The sequence below is a fragment of the Telmatherina bonti genome (genome assembly GCF_933228915.1).
Source record: "Telmatherina bonti genome assembly, chromosome: 19".
NCBI lineage: Eukaryota > Metazoa > Chordata > Actinopteri > Atheriniformes > Telmatherinidae > Telmatherina > Telmatherina bonti.
The window spans coordinates 11,161,072-11,180,994 of record NC_136617.1 but is presented as its reverse complement, the minus strand read 5'-3'; the positions used below and the strand labels follow the sequence as shown (position 1 = coordinate 11,180,994).

At 41.1% G+C, this 19,923-nt stretch overlaps 2 gene segments (V, D, J or C); both read right to left on the bottom strand.

Moving 5' to 3' along the window:
• Positions 1–381: 381 nt before the first annotated feature.
• LOC306770437 (immunoglobulin kappa constant-like) lies at positions 382–1,047 on the bottom strand. The segment is given in 2 exons: positions 1,035–1,047; positions 382–707 (listed from the first exon to the last, which is right to left on the bottom strand).
• Positions 1,048–10,657: 9,610 nt separating this feature from the next.
• LOC306770436 (Ig kappa-b4 chain C region-like) lies at positions 10,658–14,249 on the bottom strand. The segment is given in 3 exons: positions 14,196–14,249; positions 12,684–12,750; positions 10,658–10,947 (listed from the first exon to the last, which is right to left on the bottom strand).
• Positions 14,250–19,923: the final 5,674 nt, after the last annotated feature.

Here is a 19,923-nt window from a genome sequence, read left to right as displayed (position 1 = left end):
CTTGTAAACATGGTCTGGTTAGGGTCTTTCAGCAGAAACTGTGGAAGTTTTGATGATATTAATGATCTTTCTCAGCAGAAGGTTGTCCAGTTTCTACTTTTTAAGGTGGAAATTCTTCTAACTTGGAGCTTTTTCTTTCCTCTCGTCCAGTTAAATCATAGAACATTTTAATACTAGAGTAAAAACCAAACCCTTGTTTTAATGAAGATGTCTTTATTGCATAGAAACAGTCAGAGCTCCACTTACCAGAATAATCAGATGTATAATGAGAAAGAAAAGAAAAACACTCGTATGTTAAGAGATTATATGTTTAAATCAATCAGTAATAGTATTAAGGAAGTAAATATGAAGGAAGAGTAAGATCGGACACATAAGACAAGGTCATTGCTGGGAACACTGGTCTAATCTCAGGGTCTCTGAGACTGGAGTCTGGGAGTCTCTGCTGGCCTCACAGGTCACAGAGCCCACCCTCATCCACTGGTCTGCAGAAACAGTCAGGGTGCTGCTCCAGCTGTAGAGGCCGTCCTTCTGCAGCACCCCAAGGCTCCTGCTCTGCTCATAGCAGGTTTTACTGCAGCCGTCCACCTTCCAGGACAGACTCCAGTCTGAGGGGAAGCCCTTGTTGGCCAGACACATGAGTGTGACGTTGCTCTTCTGCAGGTCTTCGCTGGAGGGGAGCAGGACGGTCACGGTTGGACGAGCATCATCTAGGAGACATCAGTCAGGTTAAGGAACAGAGACCACGTAGCTTTCAGTCAAACATCTGACACCTTGATGATGGTTTTTCTGCTCCAACGGTCATTAACTAACACATTGTTTCACTTCCTTTTCAGAAAACTGAAACAGATCAGCAGAGACAATAAGTTTGTCATGAAATGTGTCAAACTTTTCAACTTGTTTCGTTGTGAAATCTATCAAAACTAGTTAAGTAAAAATGAAAAAGAAAAACTGATCTTAGTCCATTTTAACAAGACAATAAGCTTCAGAAGGACAAACAACAACACAAACTGGAATAATGATCATTTATAACTCACGAGTTTCAAACATTTTTAGATTTTAAACTTTAAAGTGCAACGAGGCAAATCAGGTTTATTTATACATCACATTTCATGTACAAGACAATTTAATGTGCCTCACATGAAACTGTAAAAGCATAACAGCAGGATGCAGAAGAAGTGTTAAAAAGAATATTACATTAGATTAAAGAACATTACAGAATATAAAGAGAAATATCCGATGAAACTGTTTTATAAAAGTTCTTCCTCATCTTAAGTGTGTCCAGTGTTGCATTTACAGAAAATGTGATTTTCTTTCCATTTAAAAACACTTGATTAGTGTCAAACATAAAATAAAACATCGGGATGAATCAACTTGTCAATTTTCTCCTCATCAGGTTTTAGAAATGATTATTTTAAAGTAAATGATTGAATAAGAAATTATCCAGGCTGATCTGAATTGGCCTTAATAAGTAGAAATATAACGTAGCAGGTCCAAAATTTTAATGTTCAATACATTTGTTAAACTTCTTTAGATATTAACCACTTTAATGACTAAATATAAAAAATATAAATAGTTGAAGTTATGAGAAAAACTTACTTCCAAACTCCAGTCTGGTTCCTCCACCGAACGTGTACCACAGTGATACAAAGTCATTGAAGCGCCGTACAAAAACCTCTGACTGTACAGAGACACGGCTCTCTGACTCTGAAACAAACAAACTCTACAAACTCATCATCAGACCGTGTGGTTTATAGAATAAATGAGTTAAAAGAAAGATACAACATTTTATAAATATTAACCATTTACTGCTGTTTTAATTTATGTCTTCTTCTCTGTTATCCAGTCATCATGGATTCTCATGGACACATTAACATATTATGATTCAATGTGTACATTAAAATAAAATCCATCCATTTCCTGCTTGCTCCATGTAAGGGTTGCAGGGAAGCTGGAGTCTATCCCATCAATAGACAAGAGGCAGGGTAAACCTGGGCAGTCCATCACAAGGCTAACACACAGAGACACACAACCAATCACACTCACTCCTAGGGACAATGTAGAGTAGTCAATTCACCTAACATGCATGTCTTTGGACAGTGGGAGGAAGCCGGAGAGACTGGAGAGAAGCCATGCATACTTTGGGAAAACATGCAAACTCCACACAGATTTGAACTGTTTAAACCTCCTTCCCAGCAGAGGCTTGAACCAGCAACCTTATTGCTGTGAGGCCACAATGCTGACCACTACACAAAGACAATATAATGAATGATCATATTTATAATAATTTATAAATCCAATTATTAAAGATGAACAAAGATAAAAACTTCCAAACCAATAAAAAAAAAAAACATGTAAAAGAAAAGAGAGATTCCTAATTAAATACGTTATAAACTCATTGATCCACTCATAACTGGCTCAATGTGATGATCCCATACAGAGCTGAGTGAGTGTGTGTGTTTGCATATGTGTCCTGCCTCTCTGCTCCCAGCTGTTAAGAGGTCAGTGTTGATCAGTGGCTGTTCAGACCTTTCAGAGACACTGACACACCAGCAGCACAATGATGATGTCACTGACTCTACTGCTGACCACCCTGGGGCTCCTTGTTCAGGGTGAGACTCTCTTGTGGAGACTTTGCTTCAGGATGCAACCAGGTTCACCACAATGATGTTCTGCTGTGATGGAGAAACACGGAAACAAGCAGCTTTGACCTTCTTCCATCTGTTCTCCATCTTAAAGAAATGATTCTCTTCTGTTTAGATGATCAACTTTCAACAACAGTTTTGTTTTTCTAACAATCATCTTTCTTTGTTTTTATATTTTCCAGGATCATCTGAAGACATCCTCCTGACTCAGACTCCTGGAGCTCAGTCTGCTGTTGTGGGACAGACTGTCTCCATCAGATGTAAATCCAGCCAACTGATAGGTGATGACATTAACTGGTACCTTCAGAAACCCGGAGAAGCTCCTAAACTTCTGATTGATGATACCACAAATCTTCAGTCTGGAGTTCCAGATCGTTTTCGTGCAAAAGCAGAACAGACTGATTTCACTTTAACAATCAGTGGAGTTCAGACTGAAGATGCAGGAGATTATTACTGTCAGCAGCATAACAGCTTCCCACTCACACAGTGATACACGGTCGTACAAAAACCTCCAGCTGGAGAGGAACTGATCCACAGCTGCACAGAGCTGAATGTTTCAATGACAGAAAACGGCTTCATTAAACAGAACACTGACACCAACCAGTATATTATCACATGATATCAGGAGATTTAACTCCTTCCTGTCTGCTGTTGCAGATTGGCATAAACATCTCTTTCTGGTGTTTATTTAATGTCTTTATTATACCTTATTCATTCATGTGCTTTTATTCACATTCATTTAGGCATTTATTACATATTTTTCATCAATAAATAATTTTTCTTAATTTATTTGTACTAATGTATTGATTGTTGTTTATTTTGTTTCAGTCCTTTTGTTTTTGCTGTTTTTGTCTTGATTTTTCTTAAACCATTAACAAATTTATGATTTAAGGGGTTAAAACAACATAATCAATTATTAAACACTGTGTTGAACCTTTTTATTGTCCTAGCTTTTTATTCTTATGTAATCACCAAAAATCTGACTGTCTGAGATAAAACAAACATTTGTTTATCCACTAATTAGTTATTTTAGCTTCAGAAGATGAAGGCTGTCCTTTAACTTAAGTGAATTAAATGTACTTGGAGTCACTTCCAGTCTTGTTCATCCACCAAACTTGACCCACGATGACACAAACAATGTAGGAAGACATTTCAAGAGTTTGCAAAGTCAGATGTCAGAACATATATTAAAATTAGCAACTAATAAAACAATAATCCTGTTATTAATAGGTTTTATATGTCATGATGTGATGTCTCGTGTCTTTAGTTCTGGTTCCTTGTCTTTTTTTTGGAGTTTTCTCTGTTAAGTTCCCGTGTGTCTTTTTCTCAGTTCATTAGTTCATCTGTGTTCATTTAGTTCATTCATGTCACCTGTGTCTCGTTGTGTTCTGTGTATTTATATCCCTCTCTAGTGGTTTTACTTGGCTGGTCCGTTGTGATGAGTTTAGTCATCTTCTTTTGGTTCGTCAAATCAACGACATTCCTGGAACCTACTCAGCAATCTGCCTCCATTTCTGCATTTGGATCCACACCTCCACCTCATTGTGACATTATAAAGACATGGAAATATTCTGCAGACCTTTCTGGTTCACATTGTAATGTTTTGTTGAGTCATGTAAATAAACTAATGTTTCAATAGTTTTTATTTGATGTGGACCTTTATGTAAAACAGTTATAGAAAAATTGTAGTTTTTTGGAAAATTGTTTGTAAATGTTTAACTTAAAAACATAATCACTCGCAACTCTGATCAATGTACTGATAAACTATTGATGAAATCCATTGTTAGATCAATTAGTCCCTGATAGAGGAGTCAGAATATTTCCATAGAGGTACTTTGCATCAGCAGCACCATGCTCCAGTGCTCTGGGAGAGTTTATAGTCCTGAGAGATGAAGACTGGATGACTGACAGCTGTCCTTCATGACAACAGAAGCCACAGAAATCCTCCTGATGAAAAACATGACTTTGATGTGCGTCCTCATCTGGACTCTCCTCTGCTGCTGCTTCACAGGTAAAGTCCAGAGAATGAAACTCCTCTCCTCTATGAACATCCATCCCTCTGAAAATGAAGCTGACAAAAGCATGAAGCTGCTTTATGTTTTTGTCTCTGTATCCTCAGAGTCCAGAGGACAGGTCACAGTGACTCAGCCTGCAGCAGTGACATCTGATGTGGGACGAACCGTCACCATCACATGTAAAACCAGTCAGGATGTTTATAACTCCGACCGTTTAGCCTGGTACCAACAGAAAGATGGACAAACTCCTAAACTCCTCATATACTATGCTAGGAGAAGAGCATCAGGGATTCCAGATCGTTTTACAGGCAGTGGATCAAACTCTGACTTCACTCTGACCATCAGTGGAGTTCAGGCTGAAGATGCTGCAGTTTATTACTGTCAGAGTTTTCATGTCATCAGCAGTCAGTATGTGTTCACACAGTGAAAAACAGTCGTACAAAAACCTCAGACACACTGCAGAAATGAAACTGAACTGACTGATGCAGCTGGATGTTGCTGCTGTGACTCATAAAACACAATCACACACACATAGACACATTATTACTCCTTTAATCCCCAAAATAAACAAATCAGGACCAGTTTAATGGCTTTAATAAATCCTCATAAAATTCGATTTCATAATTCCAAATTTTTATCAGGTTTTCATCACAAATTAACACTAGATGCTTGATAGTGACCTTTGACCTCATCTTCACACATAAATACAAATATTTTAAACATATACAAATAAATAAGGTAACAAAGCAACAACATGGAGACTTATTTCAACATCAGGAACCTTCATTATCAAGAAGACATATTTTTATATATTTTAAGATTTAATTAAGCCAACGGGAAATAAATACTCAAAAGGAAATTCTAAATAAAATTTTCAATTTGTTTTCTTGAATAATCAACATGGTTAAATTAATTTTCATAGTTATAGGGAAATAATTTGATCTCAGTTTGATCATTTTCATTTATCCTTGATTTTAAATGATCTGAGGTTTTTGACAGAAGTCGCCAAATGTTTTGTATTTTCATTAAATACATGAATATTTCTGATTACACAAATGTTTTTGACTGAACAACATGGAGAGGAAATAAATCTGGAGAAAATCAGAGAATCTTGCTGAAGTCGGGGTGAGACCAGGATTAGAATGAATCAGGTCTCTACTGGGAACACTGGTGTTCCTCTCTGCCTCTGAGAGGGGCAGCATCATCAGAGTGGGACACACATCAGTTCGCAGACACCACTTACAGAAGATGACAGGAACCACACAGCTGTCAATCTAAAACCAGACTGTTTGACCTTTTTGCAGAATCGTAGCGGATTTTCCACCAGATGTTTTTCTCTCCAACAGTCAACGACTCACATTGTTTCACTTCTCTGTAAAAACCTGTCATGCATGTCAGCTCAGAGAAGATTCTCACTGTTTAAGCTGCTTCTCTGAATCTGTCGAAATATTCAAATTCTTCAAGTTAGTCTCAAGCTATACAAAGGAATTGCTCATCACCATTTTGCACATTTTTAATCTTCAATATGGACATTTATAAACTTGTATAAAATGTTATTGTTGAGTTATTTTCCTTTTTCATCAGGTTTTTAAGTCTTTACATGGTGTAAACTAACATTAAATGCCAAAACACCCATCTGCCTCCAATGTAAAACGTAAACAAGAACACCAAACACTGATCTGTAAAACACAGAAAAGGCAGGAGACTGACAGAACACAGGAACCATTTTAATAAGAATTAAACCAAATTCTACATCAGAGGTGGACAACTCTGGTCCTCGAACACTGCAGTCCTGCAAGTGTTCAGAGTTTCCCTGCTGCAACACACCTCACTTAAATCAATGGCTAATCACCAGACTGGTACAGAATTTTATGTCAAACTCTAATCTGCTACTTTAATCTGATGTGATGCAGGTGTTTTGCAGCAGGGAAACTCCTAACACTTGCAGGACTGCGACCCCCAAGGACCATCGTAGCCCACCCCTGGGCTACATCGAAGAAAACCAGGGAAACATAACAGGATGATCTGACAAACACTGACTGGAACCAAGAGGGATGTAATGGAAGAGAATAAAAGAGGAGGAGGTGGAGTGGGTTAGCGATCAACACCAGGTGAGCTAATGAACAAGAAATAAAGCGGGCTACAAAATGAAACAGGAAATAAAACCCAAAATGACACGACTCAAAAAAAAAACCCCAACCAAAACCCACAGACCATGACGGAAAATGGTCTTTAAGATCGTTCTGCAATGTGTGGATGCAGAGTTCTTGCAGAACGTCAGCCAGTCTCTACCTCTGAGAGAATCTAAGTTCTTCTCATGTCCAGTCATGTTATTGATCTGTTTCCATCCATAGAAGTAGTTGTTTCTGCAGCTGTTGAAATGTTATACAGATTATTTCTGCAGTATTTTGTTTTCAGCTTCTCAACTTATCAGAAGATGTATTGATGTTTATTATATTATTATTAATCATGAAATGTTTCCTTTTCTGCGTCCAGTTGTGAATGAAATATAGTTTAACTATGATTTGCAAATCAATTAAATCTCTTTTGATTTACATTTAACAGTGTCAGACTGTTTTTATACATTTATGCTGTGATTTTAAATTGTATTTCATGAGAACAAACAAATAAAAAACCAAACAAAAGAAAAAAGGACAAATAAACACTGGAATAAAAAAAGTAAAATCAATGCAGACATATCCCTAATTAATCATGGCATGAATGATCTGCTCTGATTATTAAAAATGAAAGGACAAATAATGGCAGATAAAAACTGATTAATCCATTGATAAATATCATGTTCAGATTAAACCCTGTTGGAGTCAGAATATTTCCATAGAGGTACTTTGCATCAGCAGCACCATGCTCCAGTGCTCTGGGAGAGTTTATAGTCCTGAGAGATGAAGACTGGATGACTGACAGCTGTCCTTCATGACAACAGAAGCCACAGAAATCCTCCTGATGAAAAACATGACTTTGATGTGCGTCCTCATCTGGACTCTCCTCTGCTGCTGCTTCACAGGTAAAGTCCAGAGAATGAAACTCCTCTCCTCTATGAACATCCGTCCCTCTGAAATGAAGCCGACAAAAGCATGAAGCTGCTTTATGTTTTTGTCTCTGTATCCTCAGAGTCCAGAGGACAGGTCACAGTGACTCAGCCTGCAGCAGTGACATCTGATGTGGGACGAAGCGTCACCATCACATGTAAAACCAGTCAGGATATCTATAACTCCAACTATTTATCCTGGTACCAACAGAAAGATGGACAACCTCCTAAGCTCCTAATTTACTACACGAGCAGCAGAGCATCAGGGACTCCAGATCGTTTTACAGGCAGTGGATCAAACTCAGACTTCACTCTGACCATCAGTTGAGTTCAGGCTGAAGATGCTGCAGTTTATTACTGTGAAGGTGGACACCATATCAACAGTCAGTGGGTGTTCACACAGTGAAAAACAGTCGTACAAAAACCTCCCTTAGCCATACTGAACAGAAACTGAAGTGACAGCTGCAGTTCACTGAACACACACACAGGAATGCTCTGATCACAAAGTATCATATATGAAGACAAGTTTTCAAGATCGGACAACAATCTCAAATATCATCTATAATTTTATCAGAATATTAGCAGTGAGACAGAAAGTTTCTGTTTGTGACCTTTGACCTCAGGTTCATAATTAATACAACTGTATTAAATGTATAAAATTACATAAAGATAAAAATTACCACATAAAGAGGAATGTCAAAAGCAGATACCTCTTTAAAGAAACAAATGGATGCACACACACCACCAACTAAAGACATGTTAGGAAAATGGATCACTCTAAATTCTCCCTTAGAATAAATGTGAATGAATGGAGTGAATAAATGGATGTTTATCCTTCTGTGTTGACCCTGTTATGTGCTGACAACCGGTCCAGGTGTCCATTATACCTTATGATTGCAGGGACAGGCTCTAGCTTCCTTGTGACCCTTAATTGGACAAACTGGCATCAAAATTCTTGCTTGTGTTGTTCTCACTCTCATATGGAAGTCACTTAGGAAGAAAGTGTCTGCTAAATGAAGGTAGAATAAAATAGAAAAGGTATGAACAAATTAATGAATGATATGAGTGAATAGCGTTTCTGAACTGATTAATTTTACAAGGCTGTAACTGAGTCAGATATATCATCGTTAAAATGATGTTATTAGTTGTAACATATTATATATGACTGAATAAAAGTACTTTTAGAGTGTTTGATATTCTCTATATAAGTCGGTCTAATTGTGAGTTAATGTTCCCATCAGTAAAGAAGCAAGATGATGACGGCTGAGTGAGTGTGTGTGTTTGCATATGTGTCCTGCCTCTCTGTTCCCAGCTGTTAAGAGGTCAGTGTTGATCAGTGGCTGTTCAGACCTTTCAGAGACACTGACACACCAGCAGCACAATGATGATGTCACTGACTCTACTGCTGACCACCCTGGGGCTCCTTGTTCAGGGTGAGACTCTCTAGTGGAAACTTTGCTTCAGGATGAAACCAGGTTCACCACAATGATGATAAAATGTGTTTAAGCTGTTTTTTTGTTCATGTTTTTCCAGGTTCATCAGGTCAAGTTACTATCACTCAGACTCCTGGATCTCAGTCTGTTGCTGTTGGACAGACTGTCTCTATCAGATGTAAAGTCAGTCCAAGCACTGGTTACTGCTTTAACTGGTACCTTCAGAAACCTGGAGAAGTTCCTAAACTTCTTATTTATTGTACTAATAGCCGTCAGTCTGGAGTTTCTAATCGTTTCAGTGGAACAAACTCTGGGAACACAGACTTCACTCTGACCATCAGTGGAGTTCAGGCTGAAGATGCTGCAGTTTATTACTGTCAGACTCGGCATGACATCAACAGTAAAGCTGTGTTCACACAGTGAAAAACAGTCGTACAAAAACCTCCTTCAGTCATACTGAAACTCAGCTGTAAGAGAAACTGTTAGGTTCACTGAAGCTACATAGAAAGTACAGTAAATAACTAAACGATATTTCACCCCTTCACCAGCGGGATCTGCACATGGGCCCTTTCAAAGATGATGACACAATCTTATGAAAAAAGTGGACCGTCTGGTTCGTCATTGACATTGAAACATTTAACAGAATGTCCAAGATTTTATTCTAAAATATACATAAAAACAGGGCGAGGCGAAGCATCACTTGTTAAGGGGTTAACGTGAAACAGTTTTTAAGACAGAAATAACACACATGCAGAGCAGTCATATCTGAAGAAGTACAAAACGTCAATGTAAAGAAGAGTCTTCATTAATGCATAAATATTCTAATCTTCACAATCTTCATTTTTTATTCAGTTTAATTAAGTTAAACCATATGTTTCTTTGTATTTTTATAGCAAACCAATCCGACCTCAAATTAACTTGTGTAATTGGGATTTCAGTTATGTATCACCATCATGAAGTTTGCAATATAAACTTGATTCCTTCTGGTGATAATTAGCAGTTTTTCAGTGAACGTCAATGCAAATTTTAAGACTAATTAAAAGATCCATTTTTTTCCACAAATAGAATCTAAATGTGTCATTATTGAAGATTTGGTGAATCTTTTAAAATCTTCTGACATTAAAATTGAAATGAAAATCAAGTTATTTGCCTCCAGCAAAACAACGTTGAAGGCATATACATTATACATACATAATTTTAAATAGTTTGCTTTTCAATTTATTTGCATTTGAAATCATTCTAGACAAATAGATAAAAAATATAAGTTGTTTATATTTAATTTTAAATGTTTTTTCATCATTGTAAATAATATTACCAGAATAAAACCAGCCATGTCACTTCCATCACTGAAACATTATATTGAATAAATCTTTATTGATTTGAAACATAAAAATGATACACAACACCACAACAAAGAGAAATATTATGCAAAATTGTGTTGAGAGTGAAAATTAGAGAAAAAGAAAGAAAAAAAAGACAGAAAGCTGTAAAAGAATGACCCATAATCAGAATCCCAGTAGGTCAGTACTGGGAACACTGGTTTCTCCTCAGTATCTCTGAGCGTGCAGTCTGGGAGCCCTGGGTGGCCTGACAGGTCACAGAGCCCACCTTCTCCCACTGGTCTACAGAGAGCCTCAGGGTGCTGCTCCAGCTGTAGTGGCCGTCCTTCTGCAGCACTGCGGGACTCTGATTCTCCTCAAAGCTGCTGCTGCTGCTGGCGTCCACCTTCCAGGACAGACTCCAGTCTGAGGGGAAGCCCTTGTTGGCCAGACATGTGAGCGTGGCATGGCCCTTCTTTATCTCATCACTGTCTACAACCCACACAAGTGGCTCAGGTAGTGCAGCTCATCCAGGATGGAACATCAATGCAGCTGTGGCAAGAAGGTCTGCTGTGTCTGTCAGCGTAGTGTCCAGAGCATGGAGGCGCTACCAGGAGACAGGCCAGTACATCAGGAGATGTGGAGGAGGTCGTGGGAGGGCAACAACCCAGCAGCAGGACCGCTACCTCCTTCTTTGTGCAAGAAGGAACAGGAGGAGCACTGCCTGTGTCATGATCCCTGTTTTTTGTTATGTGTTTAGTTTGTTTTATGGTGAATGTCTTGTGCTTACTATGTTTGCTTGCCCTGCCCAGTCTTGTCTGTCTGTCCTTCATTCCCTGATTGTTCACACCTGATTGTGTTTTCACCTAATTAGTACCTGCATATATTCTCCACTGTGTTCCTGTCTTGTTGCAAGTTCGTCGTATGTGTTTGAACACATATAAGCCATAGTTTTGTATCGCTACTATCTCTGGTTAAATAAACCTTGTTTTTGTCCTCACTGGATTGGTTTCGTGCATTTGAGTCCCAGCCCTGTCACGTCCTTGACAGCCAGAGCCCTGCAAGATGAGCTCCAGCAGGCCACAAATGTGCATGTGTCTGCTCAAACAGTCAGAAACAGACTCCATGAGGGTGGTATGAGGGCCCGACGTCCACAGGTGTGATTTTGTTGTCAGCACATTAAACTTGGAAAGTACGAAGTATTTAAATCAACTATTTCATTCAGTTGTACAACATGTTACTTTAGTGATCCCTTTATATTTTTGAGCTGTGTGTGTGTGTGTGTGTGTGTGTGTGTGTGTGTGTGTATATATGTATATATATATATATATATATATATATATATATATATATATATATAAACATATTTCTTTTTCAAAATAAGTAAATTTGTTAATTTTTCCTACAGAACGTTTCAAACTTAACATAAGTCATTTTAGCTCAAATTTGAGTTAAAACTATTCCACTGACACAGCAAATGTGGTTAGAAGAAAGTAAAAATCATGACTTAAATATCTCCACTGTGTGAAGATGTAGAGAATCTTGGAAAGTTTTAGTTAAATGTTTTTCCTTTGAGCAAAAATCTTTGTTAATATGAATCCAAGTTACATATGACATTAAATTTAGAGAAACTAGGAAATTCATAGAAAAAATGTATATTGATCCAAGTTCCTGTTGGAGTCAGAATATTTCCATAGAGGTACTTTGCATCAGCAGCACCATGCTCCAGTGCTCTGGGAGAGTTTATAGTCCTGAGAGATGAAGACTGGATGACTGACAGCTGTCCTTCATGACAACAGAAGCCACAGAAATCCTCCTGATGAAAAACATGACTTTGATGTGCGTCCTCATCTGGACTCTCCTCTGCTGCTGCTTCACAGGTAAAGTCCAGAGAATGAAACTCCTCTCCTCTATGAACATCCGTCCCTCTGAAATGAAGCCGACAAAAGCATGAAGCTGCTTTATGTTTTTGTCTCTGTATCCTCAGAGTCCAGAGGACAGGTCACAGTGACTCAGCCTGCAGCAGTGACATCTGATGTGGGACGAACCGTCACCATCACATGTAAAACCAGTCAGGATGTTTATTACGACGGCAATCACTATTTAGGCTGGTACCAACAGAAAGATGGACAAACTCCTAAACTCCTCATATACTATGCTAGGAGCAGAGCATCAGGGATTCCAGATCGTTTTACAGGCAGTGGATCAAACTCTGACTTCACTCTGACCATCAGTGGAGTTCAGGCTGAAGATGCTGCAGTTTATTACTGTCAGAGTGTTCACTACATCAACAGTCTGTGGGTGTTCACACAGTGAAAAACAGTCGTACAAAAACCTCCTTCAGTCAGACTGAACAGAAACTGATATGAATCAGTGAACACACACACTCAAACACACATACACATACACACACACAATATTTCCTTGACCATAAATAAAACACAAGCAGAATTTTAAAGATTTGAATACATTTTAATGGAAAAAATTTCATCATCCATGATTTAGGCAGATTTTCCAAGAGAATAAAAATTAGTAACATTTAAGATGCTGGAACTGACCTTAGACCAAGGATTGGTGGTTTTTAAAAGTATTTTAAATTACTATATTTTTTTAAAACTACTTTTCTATAATTTTTTCCATAATTTTTCATCTGTTTCTCTCCCAAAAACATAGCAGTACCATTTGTCATTATGTTTCCTCTATATTTAAACAACCTGAAATCATTTATCAAAAGTAATGGAAAGAGATAAAAAAATTCTTTCTTTTCTACACAACTGTTATATGATAATCAATATCAACACTAAAGACATTCTGTCTTTATGGGAGGAAATCTTTACCTTCTAAACACTCTGATCTGATGACACTTTAATCCTTTCATGCATTAAATAATGGAAAACAATGCAACATTTTTTTAATACAGTATTTTACACCTGCAAACATATAATGATACCATTTTGTTTATTAGTGATATTTGGAATTTATCAGGATTTATTTTGAAGTATTCTATAAAATATTTAGAAAATAATATATAATCATAATTATATAAGTGAATATACAATGAGAAACAGCTGTCTCCTTTTCTTTTTCTGTTTTTTGCAAAAGCAAACTTGCATAATTACATTATAATTAATTATATCATAAATCTATTTATTCTCCAGTGAGTGGAAATGTATTGGATGACTCACTAACTTCCACTGAAGCGGTTTATTGACTAAAATATCATTCTAAATCATGAATATATAAGAAAAAAAGCTTGTGAATAGGCGTCCACTACATGTCCACTATGCATGAAAGGGTTAATGAAGCTGCTCTTCAGTGAGGATGAAACATGATGCCATGTAGAGGAGGGCTGCAGCTGAGTGACTGTGTGTGTTTGCATATGTGTCCTGCCTCTCTGCTCCCAGCTGTTAAGAGGTCAGTGTTGATCAGTGGCTGTTCAGACCTTTCAGAGACACTGACACACCAGCAGCACAATGATGATGTCACTGACTCTACTGCTGACCACCCTGGGGCTCCTTGTTCAGGGTGAGGAAAAAACAGTATTCACCTTGGTGTGAATGTAAGGATTTATTCCCTGTTTTGTAAACAGTTTATGTTCCAGTTAGACTTTTTGCTTCTCTCATTTTCTTCCAGGTTCATCAGGAGAAATCATCCTGACTCAGACGCCTCGAGTTCAATCTGTTGCTCCTGGACAGACTGTCTCCATCACATGTAAAGCCAGCTCAAGCATGTCCACCTACCTTCACTGGTACCTTCAAAAACCAGGAGAAGTTGCTAAGCTCCTCATAAATCATGCTTCAACTCGTGTGTCGGGGGTTTCGGATCGTTTTAGTGGAAGTGGATCTGGGACTGACTTCACGTTGACCATCAGTAGAATCCAGAGTGAAGATGCAGGAGATTATTATTGCCAGCAGGGTGGTTACAGCTTCCCGATCACACAGTGATACAACGTCGTACAAAAACTTCCTTCAGCTGCAGAGCAACTGATCTGAATGAGCCGCTGCACTGAAACCAAAACACAACTGAATGTAATGCTACACAACTTTCTCATAGAAGAGCAAATAGTGATGAAAGTTCAGCATTAATCTATGAAACATGTTTATGCACAAAGTCCTGTGAAGCTTCATGAATCAGCAGAAGGAAATATGATGAATTGCATTTACTGCAAATAAGAACATCTCCAGACTTTTATATATCATTTGTTCAGTTCAGGACTATGTAATATAAACAACAATACATACTTTCTTTCATACCCTGTTCTCATTGACATTCACTAAATAACCCAACAGGCATGTTTTTGAACTGTGGGAGGAAACCACAAACACAGAAACAACCTCCTCACCAGTGATTATATATTATATTATATAACATAAGATTTTAAAATATGCTAGATATGTATCTTTTCACTGTATTCATTTAATTATTTTCTATACCACTTAATCCAGTTCATGGAAAGCTGGAGCTTATTACAACAATCAACAGGTGAGAGGGAGGTTCACCCTGGACAGATCCTAATTTTCAAGCAATATATTATAAAACATTAAATTTAATCTAAAATCATTCCTGGATAATATTAATACTAACAAAATACTTCATGGATAAACATCATCATCAGATGGATTCATGTCCATGTTGGAGTCAGAATATTTCCATAGAGGCACTTTGCATCAGCAGCACCATGCTCCAGTGCTCTGGGAGAGTTTATAGTCCTGAGAGATGAAGACTGGATGACTGACAGCTGTCCTTCATGACAACAGAAGCCACAGAAATCCTCCTGATGAAAAACATGACTTTGATGTGCGTCCTCATCTGGACTCTCCTCTGCTGCTGCTTCACAGGTAAAGTCCAGAGAATGAAACTCCTCTCCTCTATGAACATCCGTCCCTCTGAAATGAAGCCGACAAAAGCATGAAGCTGCTTTATGTTTTTGTCTCTGTATCCTCAGAGTCCAGAGGACAGGTCACAGTGACTCAGCCTGCCGCAGTGACATCTGATGTGGGACGAAGCGTCACCATCACATGTAAAACCAGTCAGAATGTTTATAACTCCAACTATTTAGCCTGGTACCAACAGAAAGATGGACAACCTCCTAAACTCCTCATATACCTTGCTAGCAGCAGAGAATCAGGGACTCCAGATCGTTTTACAGGCAGTGGATCAAACTCAGACTTCACTCTGACCATCAGTGGAGTTCAGGCTGAAGATGCTGCAGTTTATTACTGTCAGAGTTTTCACTACCCCAACAGTCAGTATGTGTTCACACAGTGAAAAACAGTTGTACAAAAACCTCCTTCAGTCAGCTGAAGCTGAGACTGATACGATTCAGTGAACACACACTCCAACACACATATACACACAATATTTAATTGACCATAAATAAAACACAAGGTAAACTTAAGATTCGAGAAATTTTAATGGAAATATTTTTAGCATCCATGATTTTGGTAGATTTTCCAAGAGAATGAAAATTAGCAACATTTACACATGAAGCTTTTGGAACTGACCTTTGATCTCAAATATATAGTTTTAAAAGTATTATAGATAAACTATACTTTTAAAAAACATTTTTTCACAATTAATTCCGTAATTTTATAAAATAATATATAACCAATTACACATGTGAAAATTTAATTATTTCTTCCATCCATCCATCTTCTGCCACTTATCCGGGGTCGGGTCGCGGGGGCAGCAGCCTAAGCAGGGAAGCCCAGACTTCCCTCTCCCCAGCCACATTTGCCAACTCTGCGGGGGGGATCCCGAGGCGTTCCCAGGCCAGCCGAGAGATATAATCCCTCCAGCGTGTCCTGGGTCTTCCCCGGGGTCTCCTCCCAGAGGGACGTGCCTGGAACACCTCACCAGGGAGGCGTCCAGGAGGCATCCTGACCAGATGCCCGAGCCACCTCAACTGGTTCCTCTCGATGCGGAGGAGCAGCGGCTCTACTCTGAGCCCCTCCCGGATGACCGAGCTCCTCACCCTATCTCTAAGGGAGAGCCCGGCCACCCTGCGGAGGAAACCCATTTCAGCCGCCTGTATACGAGATCTCATTCTTTTGGTCACGACCCACAGCTCATGACCATAGGTGAGGGTAGGAACGTAGATCGACTGGTAAATCGAGAGCTTCGCCTTCTGGCTCAGCTCCTTCTTCACCACGACAGACCGGCGCAGAGACCGCATTACTGCAGACGCCGCACCGATCTGTCTGTCGATCTCGCGCTCCATCCTTCCCTCACTCGTGAACAAGACCCCGAGATATTTAAACTCCTCCACTTGAGGCAGGACCTGACTCCCGACCCGGAGAGGGCAATCCACCCTATTCCGGCTGAGGACCATGGTCTCAGATTTGGAGGTGCTGATTCCCATCCTAGCTGCTTCACACTCGGCCGCGAATCGCTCAAGCGAGAGCTGGAGTTTACGACCAGATGAAGCCAACAGGACCACGTCATCCGCAAAAAAGCAGGGACCCAATCCTGAGGCCACCAAGTCGGATCCCCTCAACACCTCGGCTGCGCCTAGAAATTCTGTCCATATAAGTTATGAACAGAATCGGTGATAAAGAGCAGCCTTGGCGGAGTCCAACCCTCACCGGAAACGAATCCGACTTACTACCGGCAATGCGAACCAAGCTCTGACACCTGTCGTACAGGGACCGGACAGCTCGTACAAGGGGGTCCGTTACCCCATACTCCCGGAGTACCCCCCCACAGGAGCCCCCGGGGGACACGGTCGAATACCTTCTCCAGGTTCACAAAGCACATGTAGACTGGTTGGGAAAACTCCCATGCCCCCTCCAGGACCCCAAAGAGGGTATAGAGCTGGTCCACTGTTCCGCGACCAGGACGAAAACCACACTGCTCCTCCTCAATCCGGGATTCGACTATCCGGCGAACCCTCCTCTCCAGGACCCCTGAATAGACCTTACCAGGGAGGCTGAGGAGTGTGATTCCCCTGTAATTGGAACACACCCTCCGGTCCCCCTTCTTAAAAAGGGGGACCACCACCCCAGTCTGCCAATCCAGCGGCACCGCCCCCGATGTCCACGCGATGCTGCAGAGGCGTGTCAGCCAGGACAGCCCCACAGCATCCAGAGCCTTAAGGAACTCCGGGCGGATCTCATCCACCCCCGGGGCCTTACCACCAAGGAGCTTTTTAACCACCTCAGCGACTTCAGCCCCAGAGATAGGAGAGTCCACCCCTTAGTCCACCAGCTCTGCTTCTTCATCGGAAGACGTGTTGGTAGGATTGAGGAGGTCTTCGAAGTATTCCTTCCACCGACCCACAACGTCCCAAGTTGAGGTCAGCAGCTCCCCACCTCCACTGTTCACAGTATTGATGGAGCACTGCTTCCCCCTCCTGAGCCGCCGGATGGTGGACCAGAATCTCCTCGAAGCCGTCCGGAAGTCTTTCTCCATGGCCTTGCCGTACTCCTCCCACGCCCGAGTTTTTACCTCGGCAACAGCCAAAGCCGCATGCCGCTTTGCACGCCGGTACCCATCAGCTGCCTCCAGAGTCCCACAGGCCAAGAAGGCCCGATAGGACTCCTTCTTCAGCTTGACGGCATCCCTCACTGCTGGTGTCCACCAACGAGTCCTGGGATTACCGCCACGACAGGCACCAACGACCTTACGGCCACAGCTCCGGCTGGCCGCCTCAGCAATAGAGGCACGGAACACAGCCCATTCGGATTCAATGTCCCCCGCCTCACTCGGGACATGTTTGAAGCTCTGCTGAAGGTGGGAGTTGAAGCTCGCTCTGACAGGGGACTCAGCTAGACGTTCCCAGCAGACCCTCACAACACGTTTGGGCCTGCCAGATCTGACCGGCTTCCTCCCCCACCATCTGAGCCAACTCACTACCAGGTGGTGATCAGTTGACAGCTCCGCCCCCCTCTTCACCCAAGTGTCCAAGGCATGCGGCCGCAGGTCCGACGATACGACTACAAAATCGATCATCGAACTGCGGCCCAGGGAATCCTGATGCCAGGTGTACATATGTACACTCTTATGTTGGAACATGGTGTTCGTTATGGACAATCCATGACGAGCACAGAAGTCCAATAACAAAACACCATTTGGGTTCAGAGGGGGGGGGGGGGACCATGCCTCCCAATCACTCCCCTCCAGGTCTCACTGTCATTGCCCACGTGAGCATTGAAGTCCCCCAGCAGAACAATGGAGTCCCCAGAAGGAGCACCCTCCAGCACTCCCTCCAAGGACTCCAGAAACGGTGGGTACTCTGAACTGCTGTTCGGCGCATAAGCACAGACAACAGTCAGGACCCGTCCCCCCACCGGGAGGCGGAGGGAAACTACCCTTTCATCCACCGGGGTAAACCCCAACGTGCAGGCACCAAGCTGGGGGCTGATGAGAATGCCCACACCTGCTCGGCGCCTCTCACCGTGAGCAACTCCAGAGTGGAAGAAAGTCCAGCCCCTTTCGAGGGTACTGGTTCCAGAGCCCGAGCCATGCGTCGAGGTGAGTCCAACTATATCTAGCCGGAACCGCTCAGCCTCGCGCACAAGCTCAGGCTCCTTCCCCACCAGAGAGGTGACGTTCCACGTCCCCAGAGCCAGCTTCTGCAGCCGGGGATCGGACCACCAGGGTGCCCGCCCCTTGCTGCCGCCCAGCTCACATTGCACCCGACCCCTACGGCTCCTCCCGCGGATGGTGAGCCCACGGGACGTTTTCTTTCTAATTTTCTTTTTCTCCCAGTTATTGCAAAGGGATTAGAGTGGGCAATCGGACACAGCCAAGAAGTTCCTGGAACTGACCTTTGACCTCAACTTCAAATTTCCGTTGCAAATATTTTGAATATAGTAAACTGTATTATCTTTTTGTCATGAATTTTCTTTACACTTCAATTATTTGATAATATTTAGTGTTTTAAATCTGTTTGACTCCCCAAAATATGACTAAATAATATTTGTGATTATGTTAACTGAACATTTTAATATTCTGTGAAATTGCTGTAAAAAAATGTTACAGTTCATTTCCATTTTCTACCTGGCGTCTCTTCCCTCTCTGCCTACAGCTAAGGCCTTGTCCACACGTAGCCAGGCTTTTTTAAAACAGAATATCCCCCTCCCCTCTGGCCAGTAAGGGGGAAGTCTGCGCTGAATTGTTGAAGAAAGTGTGACAGTGCTGACTAATAATAAGACGGCGGCTGTACCAGTTCCGCAGAACTTCTTTGTCTTCTTGTTTTATGTATCATAAAAGAACAGGTGCATCAACAAGACCCTCGGTTACATAAACAAAGGCTGCACATGCAACGTCATGGTATTTTCTGCTGCAGACGGTTCAAGAACCCAAGAACCCCCAGTTATATATGTCCACATGCAGACGTGCAAACGGAGTTCTCACAAATCTTCACTTTGATTTGAGGGTTTTAAAACCATCGTTTTTGAGTGCATAAATCTGCATTTTGTTGTGGATGACAGGCCAAATCAGAGAAAAATATAATTGTTTTGTGAG